Source organism: Ambystoma mexicanum, chromosome 10 (assembly GCF_040938575.1).
Source record: "Ambystoma mexicanum isolate Mex_15411 chromosome 10, UKY_AmexF1_1, whole genome shotgun sequence".
Classification (NCBI taxonomy): domain Eukaryota; kingdom Metazoa; phylum Chordata; class Amphibia; order Caudata; family Ambystomatidae; genus Ambystoma; species Ambystoma mexicanum.
In genome coordinates, this window is record NC_090932.1 from 1,474,622,059 (window position 1) to 1,474,638,520 (window position 16,462).

Here is a 16,462-nt window from a genome sequence, read left to right on the forward strand (position 1 = left end):
TCTTCCTGAAGACACTCTCCGGTGGAGTGATGCGCACTGAGATCCTGCAATGTCTGCACAATGGTGCCCCTTGAGAAGACTCCTCAGTGTAGGCTCGATATCCTATCGGGACATGGATCTGGCACACAAGATACAGATGGATTCCACCAAAGAAACCCGGGAAGGGGTGTGCATCAAGAGGTTGGCACCAGTAGCTCTCCTCTCCAAGACCTGAAGTCGCTGTCTGGGGCCAGCGTAGTACAGAACGAGGTTGTTATTAAAAGATTATGTGAGTTTCACTATTAGTCTTTGTTTTCTGATTTTTTAAATTCAATGGCTAAGTAATTTTTTAAACACTTATGAATTATTTGATTTGCAAATAGTGTTTTTAAGAACACAAACCTGGCATATGATGCAATGGAGTGAAATAAAATAAATAACAGAGACAGCAAAGAACAGAGAAAGGGATCACAGTGACACAAGAACCAGATCAAATTTGCAGAGATATCTAGGTAGACCGTAGCAGGTTACTCAGATGTGAGCACCCTCTTAACGATAGGGCTAGATCGAATTTGCAAGAGATATCTGGGAGGTAGACCATAGCAGGTTAATCTGATGTCAGTGACCTCTTAACAATAGGGCCAGATCGAATTTGCAGAGATATCCGGGAGGTAGACCATAGCAAGTTACTCTGATGTGAGCCCCCTATTAATGATAGAACCAGATCGAATTTGCAGAGATATCTGGGAGGTAGACCATAGCATGTTACTCTGATGTCAGCCCCCTCTTAACAATAGAAACAGATACAATTTGCAGAGATATCTGGGAGGTAGACCATAGCAAGTTACTCTGATGTGAGCCCCCTCTTAACGATAGAAACAGATAAAATTTGCAGAGATATCTGGGAAGTAGACCATAGCAGTTTACTGTGGTGTGAGCCACCTCTTAATGATAGAACCAGATATAATTTGCAGAGACAGTTGGGAGATAGACTGTAGCGGGATGCTCTGATGTGAGCTACCTCGCACCTGTGTGTGTTTAAATGTTTGCATGTGCTTTAGGTGGCTTCCATCAGCCGGTGAATGTCTTCTTGGCAGTTTGGGATTGTTTATACTTTTGTAATTTCCAACGAAGATGAGATTTACTTTTGTTGTGTAGACTCTGGCCACTTTCATCAAGCAGTTTGTCCCTTAGGGATGAGAGTTGGTTTACGAAACCTGCTTCGAGGGCGATGCAGCAGATCCCTGATTTGAAATCTAGGCTTGTGCGGTGAGCAGTGTGAGTCAATTAGTCGTACTGAAATGTCATTACTTTCCTTGGCTCTGCTCTCTGGGCGGAGAGCTGCTGGTTTAATGGTTTGACTATAACACTGGGCCTCTTCCATCCGAGGTTGATAAGTGAAGTATTATTAAGTTGGGTAATAAGTGGGAACCCAACACTATACAAACCGATGATGCTATTATTTAAAGCTGGCAGGATAGTCGTGCCTTTGAATACTGGTTTGAAGCCTTCTAGCTGGTCATGGGTTTCATGTAAATGAAGAAGGGCAGTTTTAGATAACTTTGTCAGATTCATGAGGCATAGGTGTTTAATGTATTTATTTATTTATATTTATCTTTCGATAACGAAAGAAAGTACAATAGATAACAAATGACGGGAAGCAGTGACCTTCTTGTTAAAGGAACAGTCACAGGAGACAATACATAGGTGGACATATATAGATTAAGGACAACCAATATTGGACATTTTTAAGTGCAGGAATATGGTACAACCATCTGTGCTCTGGATGGGACCATGATGGGTGAAGTGCTAGAGTCAAGGCAGAGGAAGTGAGGGACCGAGGCAGGTTAGCCACAAGGGAAAAATGTTAGCTAGCAGGCAGATATGAGGTAGATTAAGAGGGTAACGGAGAGGTAAGGAGGTAGGCTTTTAGATTGGTTTTGAACAAATGCATGTGGACTGTTTCTTGGATGTCTGGGGGAAGAGAATTCCATGCAGGTGGAGCAAGAAGAGAGAAAGAGCGGATGCGAGAGGAAACCCAGGGAGGGTGAGAATCCACAAGGGTAGTCGAGGGGGCAGAGCAGAGATTACAAGAAGGCTTGTAGAGTTGTATAGATACAGTAGTGCCTTACCGTGGACAGATTTGTGAACCTGGCCCTGTTTTGCATCGTCAGCCATCCAACCTAGTGACAGTACGAGGAAGTAGGTGTAAAGTGAGGGAGTTCAAAGAGAGTCCTGGTAGCGAAGTTAATGATCTTGTCGGGAGGACAGAAAGCATAGTTGGGGAGACCAAAGAGTATGCTGGCACAGTAGTCGAGTTTAGAGAAGACAAGAGTTGTTAAGAGATGCTTGGTGGTGTTGAAAGGAAGGAGTTGTCTGATTTTCCTAATATCTAGGTGGTTGAGGCAAGCTGTGGTTCCAGTTTTGGAGATGAAAGTAGAGAAGGTGTGAGAATGGTCATAGATGATGCCGATAGATAACACAAGGATGGATCCAAGAAATGTGCCGAGCGGATGGTGTTCGCACCAATCCATAGGGAGTCAATTGCTAATTGTTCAAATCAGTTTTACAGAGTGAAAGTATTTTGTTTTACAGAGTTGAAGTCATCTGATGTGCCTGTTTGCTTAAGAGGGATGTCAGCCTACTGACATTGTTTGACAAAGGGACCTTCGTGTACAGCTGGGTGTCATCATATGTTGTTGAATAGCTCCAAAGTCTCCAGTGGTATCAAGTACAGTTTGAATAGGACGTGAAGAAATGAGAAAACCAAAGGCACTCTGGAGGTCAAATGAAATGGAATTGTGGGGTATTTGGGTTGATATTATGCAAACCTAGGAAGCAATTCAGTGCAGCCCCGGTAATTTGTGGTTAAGAGAGGCTGTAGAAGGGGCAGTTGCTGCGTATAGTAGTTTAGATATCCCATACTACAGGCTTGGTGTATTTAGGACTAGGGTCTTGAGTTTCTTCCTGAACTGCAGGAGTATTTGAGTACTCTTGGTCTTGTAGTCCGGGGTGGAGCAAGAGAAGGCGTGTGTTCTCTTTGCATGCTAGTTTAGTCTTGAGCCTCGCAATTGTGCGGCTCCTAGAAGAGCACGTCCCACTGGAGGCCTTGAGATTTGTGGCTAGGTAGGCTGCTGTTCAGGAAGTAGTGGCCTTACATGTGATGGAGGGCAGTTTATCTTGACGATCCCGATTCGTAGAAACATGGTTGTTCATGAAACAAAATGAAGGCGCAGATAAAGCAGTGTCTTGTGGTAGGTAATGTTGCATCAGGCAGTGTCAGGAGGCAGACGTCTCCGTCACCCAGAATAGGCAAAGCTTTGCCCAGCCTCTGCGTAGTGGCTGTCTCTTGTGCCAGAAGCTACTACTAGTGGCATGTATTTCTGCAACTCAGAGGGAACTTTTTTCAATAGTTTGCCATAGTCAGTGAACAGCCATGGTCTGATTGGCAAACAGTTTTAATAGTAAAGTTAATTGAATTCCCTTTATTTATAGATAACAGTTTGATTATTGCATGGAACAAAAGTCGTACCTGGTATATTTAATACGATCTACAAGGCAGATGAAGAGTTTAAGGAATGTACATTATATAGGTCTGTTGTGTCGGGCACTTTGAATTACAATTACTTACAAATGCACAACAAATAAATTAATATTGTGAAAAAGGAAAATGAAAATGGCAGGTCCTCCCTTAAAAGCATGAAGCACAAATAAATATAAGCTTAGACCTTTTGTCTAGTGTCAGTGGGAGAAATGAAATAAAGGGTGTGGGGGGGACTAGTGAGAGAGGAGAGACCATGGCAGCCGAACTGTAGGTCTTTAAGCACCCCACTTTTGGGGAACGAACAATGACGGAAGGTACTTCCTGAGGTGGGCAGGTGGCCCTTTTTTGTCAGGGGGTGTGCAACATGTCCTGGGTCCCGGGGACTCTGCTCGCAAAGGCCGTCCGTGGCTTTGCTTGTGGCAGAGCAGAGTTTCGTGGAGGCAGGTTTAGTGGGCACTGCCACTGGAGATGGTGGATCTGTATGGTTACGGTATGGGTCTGTCCGATTGCGGACGCTTGAAACGGCAGTGTTGCAGCATTTTTCACTGTTTTTTAGGCACGAGCGAGCTTTGGGGTACAATTAAAAATTATGTTATGGTAGTGGGATTGTGGTGATGGGTGGGGTAGGTGGAAAGTTCTTATGCCCCCCCCCAGATGCCTACGGGTTTGCTGCGCTATACAAATCACAAAATAAATAAATAAACGCTATGAAGAATATGGCGAAAGACCTGCATGATCAGATGTCCCTGATCCATTACTGCATTACAGGTGATTGAACGGAGCACTAGTATTGATGCTCCGGTTCCGAGCACTATCATTGATGCTCATTGCTGGCCTGCGTTGAGGTGAAGGTTCCGAGCACTGGTATTGATGCTCATTGCTGGCCTGCTTTGAGGTTGCGGTGAAGGTTCCGAGCACTAGTGTTGATGCTCATTGCTGGCCTGCGTTGAGGTTCCGGTGAAGGTTCCGAGCACTAGTATTGATGCTCATTGCTGGCCTGCGTTGAGGTTGCGGTGAAGGTTCCGAGCACTAGTATTGATGCTCATTGCTGGCCTGTGTTGAGGTTGCGGTGAGGATGCGGTGAAGGTTCCGTGTACTAGCATTGATGCTCATTGCTGGCCTGCATTCAGGTTGCGGTGAAGGTTCAGAGCACTAGCATTAATGCTCATTGCTTGCCTGTGTTGAGGTTGCGGTGAGGATGCAGTGAAGGTTCCGTGTGCTAGCATTGATGCTCGCTCATTGCTGGCCTACTTTGAGGTTGCGGTGAAGATTCAGAGCACTAGCATTAATGCTCATTGCTGGCCTGTGTTGAGGTTGCGCTGAGGATGTGGTGAAGGTTCCGTGCACTAGCATTGATGCTCATTGCTGGCCTGCATTCAGGTCGCGGTGAAGGTTCAGAGCACTAGCATTAATGATCATTGCTGGCCTGCGTTGAGGTGAAGGTTCCGAGCACTATCATTGATGCTCATTGCTGGCCTGCGTTGAGGTGAAGGTTCCGAGCACCGGTATTGATGCTCGCACATTGCTGGCCTGCTTTGAGGTTGCGGTGAAGGTTCAGAGCACTAGTGTTGATGCTCATTGCTGGCCTGTGTTGAGGTTGCGGTGAGGATGCAGTGAAGGTTCCGTGTACTAGCATTGATGCTCATTGCTGGCCTGCATTCAGGTCGCGGTGAAGGTTCCGAGCACTATCATTGATGCTCATTGCTGACCTGCGTTGAGGTGAAGGTTCCGAGCACTGGTATTGATGCTCGCTCATTGCTGGCCTGCGTTGAGGTTCCGGTGAAGGTTTCCGAGCACTAGTATTGATGCTCATTGCTGGCCTGTGTTGAGGTCGCGGTGAGGATGCAGTGAAAGTTCCGTCTACTAGCATTGATGCTCATTGCTGGCCTGCATTCAGGTCGTGGTGAAGGTTCCGTGCACTATCATTGATGCTCATTGCTGGCCTGCGTTGAGGTGAAGGTTCCGAGCACTGGTATTGATGCTCGCTCATTGCTGGCCTGGGTTGAGGTTCCGGTGAAGGTTCCGAGCACTAGTATTGATGCTCATTGCTGGCCTGTGTTGAGGTTGCGGTGAGGATGCAGTGAAGGTTCCGTGTACTAGCATTGATGCTCATTGCTGGCCTGCATTCAGGTTGCGGTGAAGGTTCAGAGCACTAGTATTGACGCTCATTGCTGGCCTGGGTTGAGGTTCCGGTGAAGGTTCCGAGCACTAGTATTGACGCTCATTGCTGGCCTGCATTGAGGTGAAGGTTCCGAGCACTGGTATTGATGCTCATTGCTGGCCTGCGTTGAAGTTTGCGGTGAAGGTTCCGAGCACTAGTATTGATGCTCATTGCTGGCCTGTGCTGAGGTTGCGATGAAGGTTCAGAGCACTAGTATTGACGCTCATTGCTGGCCTGCGTTGAGGTTGCGGTATAAAAGGAAGGTGGTCAGGAAGGTACCTACGTTGCATCTGCTTTGGCGACATGTCTTCCATGTTGGGAGCTATGGTGTCTCACTTGAATTCTGCTGCTCTGCTAATGGGAGAGCTGCTGTGAACTGGAATGTTTTCTTCCTGGTGTTTTTTCCTTTGGAGGTTCTTGTCCCAGGACCAGCTCACTTGGCCCTGGGTTTTGCACACAGGTCACATGGTGGATACAGAGATTTGGGGTATGGTGTTGCTATGTGCTTCTACGCAGACGATTGAAACATTTATGAGAACAAATCTTTAGCGTGGGAGAATCGCTGCAGATAATGGATAGTCACAGTGTATCCATGTTGCAAAGAGAGCTTTGGGCTGGTTGGAAGAGGGATTCATTGGATTTTTGAGGTAATTAAATATGGCCTCTGGACTTATCTTTTTGTGACTTTTTATGCCGCTTTGTATTCAGAGATTGTTAGGAGTTTCTCTCTTTTGTGATCATCGTCTTCTTTTTCTAAATCCTTTTTATTAGTCCTTTGTTTTTGTAGGGACCAGATATATATCAAGGCAGCCGGTTTTCTGGGATGGGGTACAGTGTTTGCTTGAAAAAATGATGTTTCAAGATTATCAGATCACCCATGAGGGCTCTGACTGAGTTCTAAAGCAGACCTCGTGGCCACTTTGATGCTGGGATGCCGCCCGGCCGGATGAGTTTTGCCAAAGAGAGTATTGTGTTTTTATGCTATTTTCTCTTTTATGCGGGGGAGAGATGGTATGTTGGTACAAAGTGATGCAAAACTAAAGAGTGATGGAAGGTTTTTAATAAATCATAACCTCTAAGGCTGCTCTGGGCCCCCCTCAAAGCGATCCGCATGTCACGGCATTAGAGAAGGGGGAAAGCTCATATGCAAACTGGGCACAGTGCTTCTGACCTAGACGCCAATCAACCACAGACATGATTCCTCCCTCTTGGGCATCATCAGTGAAATGTAGCGTGGGTCAGTCACTAGGTACAGCAGGCTAGGGACACACATCATTCATAGGAGCAGTTTAGCCTTATGAACAGTACCTCCAAGATGGCCGCTGTGTGGTGCTGCCACAAGTGATATATTTATAATTGTTATTTTATAACATGCTTAATACCGGAGACCAGTTTCTAAGCGTGAGACTGGGATTTGAACCTGTGTTGCTATACGTTGTCTTGCTTCCAAGACAAACGCGTTGACCCTCAGCTATGATATGATAATGATATGATATGATATGGCATTTGTAACGCGCATATACACAAGTGTTTCAAGGGGCGATGAGGCATGGAGGGGGGAACAGAGGGAGGACAGAGACAACGATCTTACTAGGCCAAGTGACATTGAGATTGCGCAAGTGCACGGGAGGTGGGAGGGGAAAAGTGCCAGGGGAAAGGGGAGTGGGGCAGTGCTGTACATGGGATCAAAACAATAACAAGAAGTGTGGGCTGCAGGTGGCGGGTGCAAGGGTATGTGCAGACAGCAGGTGTCCAAAAATGCATGTAGGGGTACTGTAGGGTTACAGATACAGACCCAAGTGCATGGGTTGTCGGGAGGCAGTGAGGATGTGCAACTGGGTAGGCAGGGACCTGGGCCTGAAATCAGAGAGTAGCCAGGTGACCAGTGCAGTATCAGACAGGTGATCAGCAGGGGAGAGGAAGAGAGAAGGCAGAAGGAAAAAGGAAGGTCTTCAGGTGCTTCCGGAACCGGAGATGGTTCTCCTCAAGTTTCAGAGAGGCAGGGAGGCTGTTCCAGAGGGAGGACCCAGCCGAAGAAAGAGATCTACCACCAACTCGTTGCTAGAAGACGCGACTGACCCTGAGGGAGTTGGAGGTGGAAGAGTGAAGAGCTCGAGTAGGAAGGTATTTGTGAAGAGGGAGTTGGAGGTATTGAGGACCCAGGCCCCAGGAGGCCTTGTGGACAATGCAGAGGGTCTCGGACTATCCTCCCGGTCTGTGTACAGCTGTTAGACAGTTGCAGTTGACTGAAAAACAATGGTCACAGCAACATTTAGAGCTGCCCCCCTAATAGGCGCTCGCTTTTCAATCCTGCTGCAGACTCAGAGAGCAAAGTCGCAGTGACTTGTGCATGGCCATTATCCCAGGTAAGCATGCGTAGCACTACAACTCGAAACATCGGCACCATGTTTTGAAAGCACTTGTGCTGGGTTTTGCGCGGCAGACAATAGAGTGTTGTTGCTAGCAGACTTAGTGCTTGCTCAACCACATGCAATGACAGGATTTGCACATTGAAAAGCAGAATTAGTTGTCAGGTGGTAAAATTGGAACTTCGTTCCTTCGGGTACCATTTTTTGTGCAGGAAATAGACAACGTCGCATTGCTATCAGATGGTGCGGTCGGGCGGCAATGGACGCTGGGCGTCTTCAAATTCTACTTGCAACATTGGGTGTTGTTGGTGGTCAGACAGTGCACCATTGTGGGCAATAACCTGGAGGTTTGGCAGCGGCACTCGTCCACGGCTAAGAATTGGCGCTCTCACTCGATTAGTAACATGCTGCTGGTGTGTGATTTAGAGGTCCACCCAAAGAATGGTGTCAGCGTCTTAGAAGATTAGGAATGTGAATTTTGTCTTTGTGGTAGTAGATTTAAACATGAAGATGTTCTAGTAATGGTGAGGTACACAGGGGCTCAGTGATCCTCTTTGTGTCACGCTGATAGTGTTCCCTCTGGAGATGCTGATGGGGAATTCGCTCATAACAGAACACTTTGCTCAAGAAGGAGCAACACTCTTTTAGGTAACAAAGTGGAGCAACACTTAAATAGCACTTTGATTGCATTATAAACATGTGCAGTGGAATGCATGCTTGATTAGGATAACCATAACCTTGGAATACCTGTTTAGATATGTTACCATTTACTGCCACTCATCTATCAAGCTCGCAGTTGCCCTGACGAAGGCTGGGTCTTTGTAAATCACTAACACTACAAGCCGCAACTCGAGTTGGCAAGATTATTCATTGCAGAAAGTGGACACATGTATTTATGACCTTGGTTTAAGTTATCAGGCCCCATCTGGTGCAATTAACCAATGGGCAATGTTGTAATTAGTGGCACATGAATACAAGGCATTACAGTGCAGGATTAAATACTTGTCATATGTATAGATTATGTATATTGCAAGTTGTGCACTGATTGCTTATTTTGAACTCAATGTTGTGGTGATGTATAGATGAATGTTTGGGGATGGATGTAGATTATGTGGTATATATTAGAATGATGAGGGAGAGACATGGATGAATGTTTAAGGCTCTAGATAAATGTTTGCACTTTATTGTTTGCACGTGTCAAATCATTGAATTCATGATTTTGGATGAAAATACAATAGACCGTTTTGTATCAAATTATATGTTTTGATTACCGATGGTTGACTGGCAGATCCAACCTATTTACTTGGGATCATTTTGATGTACACAGGGACAGACATCAAGGCATAACTGTCCCACAATGGGTGCATTTGCAGAGCTGACTAGTGATGGCACGGAGTGAGACCAGACCTTCTGACCATAAGGGAATGCCTCAACATTCTGAACAGTAAAAATGTGGGTGATTTTGAATGGAAATCAGGTTCTTCAAGCCGATGATCTACCCAAGAGTGTTTCCTTCACCAATGTACAGAAGTCTTAAAATCGTTCCAGATCATGTAGTTCGTAGAGCTTTTGTACTGTCAATTTCATGGAATTAGGTTTGCTCCACTGTACATCTGCGTGTCCTAATAAAGTGTTTATATGTAATTTAGGATAATTGAGGATAATTGTGGTCATTTTGGTATAAAAATTGATCAGTATCAATGAAGAGGTGTTTGACCCTGCGGCACACAATAATGTGTGAAAAAGAATTCTGTGTTGAGGTCAACATCTGGAGAGAGGTGGCAACAATGGCAGTAGTTGCCCCATCCAAGGCCACTTTACATGGCATTACAGTAGAGCAGATGAAATGATGCCAGAGACTTTTTTTTTTAACACAGATGCTGATTCAGTTGGCACTGCAGCACAGCATATGGCAAACTGAGTTGTGGGCAATGTTGAGGTGGATTCTAAGTTGATAAGGGCAGATAGGCAGAGCTAGCCAGAGGCAGCCTCTGTTGCCCTCTGAGACATTATCCCGCTGAAAGTGAGTGAAGCAGGGCAAGAACCAACTGCGACAGAGGTCAGGCTGAGAGTCGCGATCCAGCACTGAAAGGCATTGGACAGATCTGGTGGTGGGTGGGTGTACTCAGTGTGGAATGGAGTGTAATTGTGTTAGGTGAGGAGGTGGCACATTCTAGCTGCCTCGACATTTAGAGCCATTTCGCATTCTTGCAAATGTATTATGAAGGTGGGTGTCTGAATGGAGTTGGGGGAGGGGGGTGTTCACCCAAGCTGGTAATGTCATGCATGCAGCATTTGACCTATCGGAGTCTTCATGATCTCCATGCATATATTGGTCAAGAAAGTATATTGTACATAATTCACCAGCAGTACCATTCATGACTTATCTTCCCAACTTGACCTGCTTGAGTGGCATTGCATCTGATCACTTAGGACACTTGATCCCACATTAGTGTGTTACAGACCATTTAACCGATTCATAACAACTGAACAAGAAAGGTGTCCTTCCTTGATCAGCAAAATTCATTGCATCTGCAATCAGCACATGCAACAACAAAGGGGCTAAAATACACCCAGAAGGAGCTGATAAATCATTAATATTAACACTGATTTACCCATTTACACGGAACTGTGCTGCAACTTGTGATATACATTTTAGGGATTCAATCAAACTGATGCATTTCAACATATGTGAGAAATCGATGCAAATTAATTTCATAGCCACAAATGCAATATGGTAGTTTCATTACGAAATGCTTGTTGGCCCTTGGACCTGAACACTCAGAGCTTGAAATATTATCCTTGCGTGTGTGTATCCGCTGAGAGTCTAGGAAAGACTGTTGCCAAAGACAGTCCAACGCCTGCCTGTCCCTTCCGAGCAAAGCGATCACTTTCTAGGTGTTCTGGCCACATCTAGGACACCTATCAAAGACATACCCGTCTACTGTTTGCAGTGTTAACCACCCCAGCGTGATGGTGTACGTCCTACTGCAAAGTGGCCTGGTAAAGTATTGCTGTGCCCTGTCATTGGAAACCCCTTCGTTTTTGACATATCTTGGACTTGCCTTTAAACCTTAACACCATAAACTCTCCCAAAATTCAATTGGCCACCTTTTGTCAGTATTGCTCAACTCTTGGCTGTTTACGCAGAACATTCCTGACCCAAATGTGTTAAACAATAAATGTTTTCCAATGCTTAAAATGTCACTGCATTTATGTTGATCTCTAACAAAGAAATTCAGGTGGGAATTTATAAGCTTTATTTTGCTTAAACAGCATTCCTTGAGGATTTGTCCTTAATGTGTAGGCTCTGGGGAGTTTAATATTGGGAAGAGGAGTAACAGGATATACGGAATAATCAAGATTGGCTGCAGGAAACCTTTTTCATTGGAGGGTGGTAAACATTTCCCAATACTGTGTGCAAGAGACCAAGTGTAGAGTGTAAACCCCAACCAAACACGTGGGATTCAGGAGGCTTCCCCCTGAGAATTTCTTTTAAAATAATGGGTTAAAATGGTGCATTTTGCAGCACACTATGAAACATTGCTAAATAAACCACACAGTTTACAGTCTATGCTTTAGGGTAACACATGAACAACATTCTGTGGATGACAGATTCACCAAAAGTGCACTGGGGCATTGTCCAATTCATTTTCATGATGCCTTTGCCCACAATATATCCCAGTATTGTGCCAGTGTAAAAGATAATGCTGACTGTGCTTAAATAGGTCTATGCTGGCTGTGCCTGTATATGTAAGTATTTTCACGTAAGAACCTCCTCATGTTTGCTTTGCCCATAATGTCAGTAATGATACTATAAGAAAACATGTCCATATCGGCTGCATCAATATAGATCAGTATTCCCATGTAAGAACACTCATTTTGTTGGTTTTGCCCATAGGCACAGTAAAAAAGCTATGACAGAGTAAGAAAACATGTCCATACTGACAGCCCGAAGTAGGCCGGTATCCCCATGTAAAAACAGTCATCATGTTGGCTTTCCTCCTTATACCAGTAAAAGGCCATGATACTGTAGGTAAGCATGTCCTTACTGGGCGCACCACTATAGGCAGGTATCCAACATATTAAAACCCATAAAGTTGGCTTTGTCCACAATACCAGTAAAAATAAACACTTCGGTAAAAAGACAGGTCCATACTGGCTACACCAATCTAGGACAGTTTTCACTCATCATCTTGGCTTTGCCCATATGACCAGTAGAAATGGCATGCCACTATAAGAAAACATGACCATACTGGATGCACCAATGTACACCAGTATTCCCAGGTAAGGACACACATCACATTGGCTTTGCCCATAATGCCATGCTACTTTAAGCAAATGAGAGAGGCCTGGTAAACGGGTATGCCCCAGATGCCCTGGTGCACCTTCGGTCCTCCGATTGGGAACCACCAAAGAAGATTGCACAGTATGTGCAAAGGAGGCTATGCACCCATATCAATAAGGAAGCTCGGAATAAGCTTCGACTGGAGTGTCCCAGGCCTTACAATCCCTCCAAAGTGGCAGACACCCAAAATGTGTATACTCACATGCTGGCATTCATGGGCAGAAATGGCAGAGACATGAATCAAGGGAGTGAATGGTCATGGGAAGCATGCCAATAAATGTGACTTGATGTGGTTGGCCCTTCAGCAAAGATTTTGCAGTTAAAGGAAGAAGCCAAGGAATGTGTAAAACTGATGGATGCTCATATGCTTGCAAGATGGCCTTGGAGGATCATGGGTCTTTTGTGTAACTTTAATGTGCCATATCAGCAGAAATAAGGAGATACATTCTGGTAAAAATTGTTCCAAAGTTAAAAGAGTTAGCAACCTCAGAAGAATAGGCAGTAACTAATGGAATGCCCTTCAGGGTCACGCTGGACAAAGCCCAATCTTTGCTCAGGAAAGTGTTCTCCCCCAAAATTATTGAGAGGGCTAATTGAGGAGAGGGGCACTCGGACAGCTGCAGTTTCAGACAAGGACAAAGGTTCCTAAATGGCAGAATTGGTATCTTGCCAAAACAATCTCGACAAGGCACAAACGCCTTCTTCCCTAACTGCAGAAGAGGCAAACCTAGAGGCTGGAAAAGCAGCAAGAAATAGAAAGCCAGAGCATACACAATCATGCCTGAAGCTGGGGGAAGGTTAGCAGAGTGCTCTGAAAGCTGACGTGTGATCTCTGTAGATGCTTGGGTCCGGGAGACAATCCAGAGTTTTCAACTGGAATCTTTTGAGAAGCCATCTCAGAATTGCATGGCACCCCCATTACACTTTTCTAGGGGGATGACCAAGGGTTAGTAATACATGAGGTTTGTGAACTGGTGTGGAAAAAAGAAGACGATCCTACAGCAGTTAGGGGGACGAGACAGCTAGTAATACCTGTCTGATCAAAAGGCAACAGAAAATAAGGCTCGTCATCAATGTCAGGGCTCTGAACGCGTTATTTGTGTCCCAGCATTTCCAGATGGAAGGAATCCATGTTTTAAGGCACATCCAGCAAGAGTGGGATTGGGTGATACCGTTGGATCTCAAGCACACCTGACAGTTCCGATCTACAAGCCTCACAAGCGTTTTCTGCACTGCATGTGGCAGGACCACCTGTGGGAGTTCAAGAGCCTCCCCTTCAGTCTTTCATTGGCTCTCTGGTGCTTCACCAAGCTTCTCAAGCTGTGGGCAGTCAACCTTCAGGAACAGGGGATTCGAATGATCATGTGCTTGGACAATATGATCTTCATGTCAGAGAACAACCTTCTCAGAAGCTGGAGTTTCTTTGTGGACTCAGTACCAGCTTCACTCAGACTGGCTCAGGCAAAAGTACAAGCCATCAGAAGGGAGATCTGATCAGTGCTGGTGAAAGAATGGATTTTGCAAAGAGATCTGACTTGGGTGGTGGGGCTCCTGGCATCATCTATTGAAGCTATCTTCCCCAGCCTTCTGCATTAGCAAGCCTTGCTGTAATTGACGATTTGATACCTCAGATGAGGGCTATCATATGTCATTCAATCCCACTCTAAGTGAAGGCAAGGACAGAGCTATTCTGGTGACTCAAACATATGGCGTGGAGTGGGGGGGCAATCCTTTGGAGCTCCCCTATCCTAGTGATCAGATTTGGGAGCAGTCAGAGGGGCTGGTGTGACTGTTGTGTACAACTGGTAACAGAGGGAGATGGTGGAGGAGAGTCCTGAGCCTCCACATCAAATTCCTGGACCTTCTGATGGGTTCCATCACAGTCAGGTGCCTGGCTAAAGGCAGGGTAGAGTGTTGCCCTCTTTTGAAGATGGGCACTGTGTCTTCAGAGCAATAGATCAATCACCTTGTTGCTACATGGTCCAGGATGTTTTCAGATCCGGCTAAAGACTCTTGTCACTTTTGTCTGAAAAGGGAAAAGTCTGCCCAGGATGTCCCATGTGGTAGCAAATTGTAATTCAAAATATTTTAGAGATTACAGTGATTAGCAACTTTACACAGGAGTCTTTCAGAGGGTGATGGAGATGACAGAGCCGTCTCAGACAGACCTGCTTGCTTTGAGGCTAAACAGGCAATTCGACACATTTTTAATGTTAAAGACCAGGGACAGTCACCACAGACAAAGTTAGCAGGTATGAGGCCAGAGAGAGAGAGAATTTGCCCTGCAGTGTTTTCATGGGTATTGGTTCAGGCCAGGAGACAGAAAGGGACGTTAGTCTTAGTGCACCAGCGTGGTACACTCAAGTATGGTTTCCCGACTTGCTATAGTTGTCTGCAAACCTCCCAGTGCCTTTTCTTGAGTTCAATCAGAGGTCCCTAACACTAGTGGGTGGGATGATTTCTGGAATACCTAGAAAAAAACAGACTTTTCAGGAAAGGCTGTGCAATTCATCAGAGAATCCTGGGATCCATGTGCCACAAGGTCTTACAGATCGTGGTGTAGTTTGTGTCTGGAGAGGAACTTGTATCCCGATAGAGCTGTTGTAGTTCACATGGAAAAACCTGGCTATGTTGACCTCAACGGGAAAAGCTTATGGAACAGTGAATACTGTCAGGTCCAGTATCTCAGCTGTTCACAAGAAAATATAAGGGGGCTTAATTCCCTGGCTTGTAGATTATTGAAAGAAAACATATTTCTTAAATTCCAGCGCTGAAGTATTCAAAATTCTGGGAAGTCAACATGGCTTAACAAGCGTTTCAAATGTAACCAGATAACGAAGACCTCTCCAGTAAGGCAGTGCCTTGTCTTGTGTAAGAGAGAGTCTGATGTTAGCACTCTAAAAGTAGGAAGTAAGAACCTTTCGCCTAAAGGGGTAGGAGGGTGGGACATTTCATATCTCCAGGAGGACCAAAATGGAGCTTAGGTCAGTAATGTATCTAGGTTTTCTGGGACAGCCTAAACTGTGCCAGGTCAAGTGTCTCGCAGCATACAGGGCCACAACAGGGTAGTTCAGGCCCCCTGTGCACTCACAGTTACTTATTCCTCTAAGGCAACATTTTAGGGCAGAATCTTTTGTGACCCTATCCAGATGGGTCAAGTTGTGTATAGAGTAGGCTGGTATGAATACCGGCAGCTTTGGAGCCTGATAAGAGAACAATTTGAAAACAGTGAATTGGTCAAACTAGTGGATGTTTAAGGTATTTTTTTTCAAGCCAATCGGCCAAGAGCCTTGTTAGTGGCGAGTAAGCTTTAAACAAGCAATAACACGAGCCTTCGGTCTTGATAGAGAATACAGATATTCCATAGTAACATTTAGAAATGTCATGGTTCTATTAACGACAAGGAGGTGACGTATTACACCACCCACTCACTTGTATGTAATGTGTAAGAGCTGCCAGCCTCAGAGCGAGCTTGCTCGAAAGGCCAAGTTTAGCTAACTGAGTAGATGGAACATGCTTAAGTGGCCATGTGAATGGTGTTGATGATTGTTAGATTGCCCACCCAGTCTCTGATCAGTGTCCTCTTTGTGTTCTATGTTTCCTGTACTGCCGGGTCAGAGAACATAACAGGCGGCACATTGTGGGAAGCAAAGGGGTTTCCAGAGGTCACAGTGAGTAAATTGCCAAAGGATCTCGGGTGTGGCTCAAGTTAAGAGTTCTTCATGCGACCAAAAACAAGAAGCAGCAGAGCCTGAGGAGAGACCACTTGCGGGGGGAGACAAAGACTGCCATTTGTTGGGAGCTCCAAGCGACGATGGATATGGGTTTGTGTTTATTAGGCTACTATTGATCTTATGTTTGCTGGGAAATGTATCTCCGTACGGTTTCTGAGCTTTGTCTATTTGTTGCTTGAGAAAAAGAGATCATACTACTTCACCTACATAACTTCAATGGAATCACAACATGCCTAAATGTTAGTACAGAAACTCTGTAGCCGTCTTTCTCTCTGAAACCTTTTAGGCACAATGTCCGCTCATTGTAACATTGGACTTTGAAGGGGC

General features: G+C 45.3%; 1 protein-coding gene across 4 annotated transcripts in view; it reads right to left on the reverse strand.

The window, feature by feature from the left end:
* CAMKK2 (calcium/calmodulin dependent protein kinase kinase 2) overlaps positions 1-16,462 on the reverse strand; it is a 557,312-nt gene that overhangs the window by 206,364 nt on the left and 334,486 nt on the right. The window lies entirely within an intron of this gene.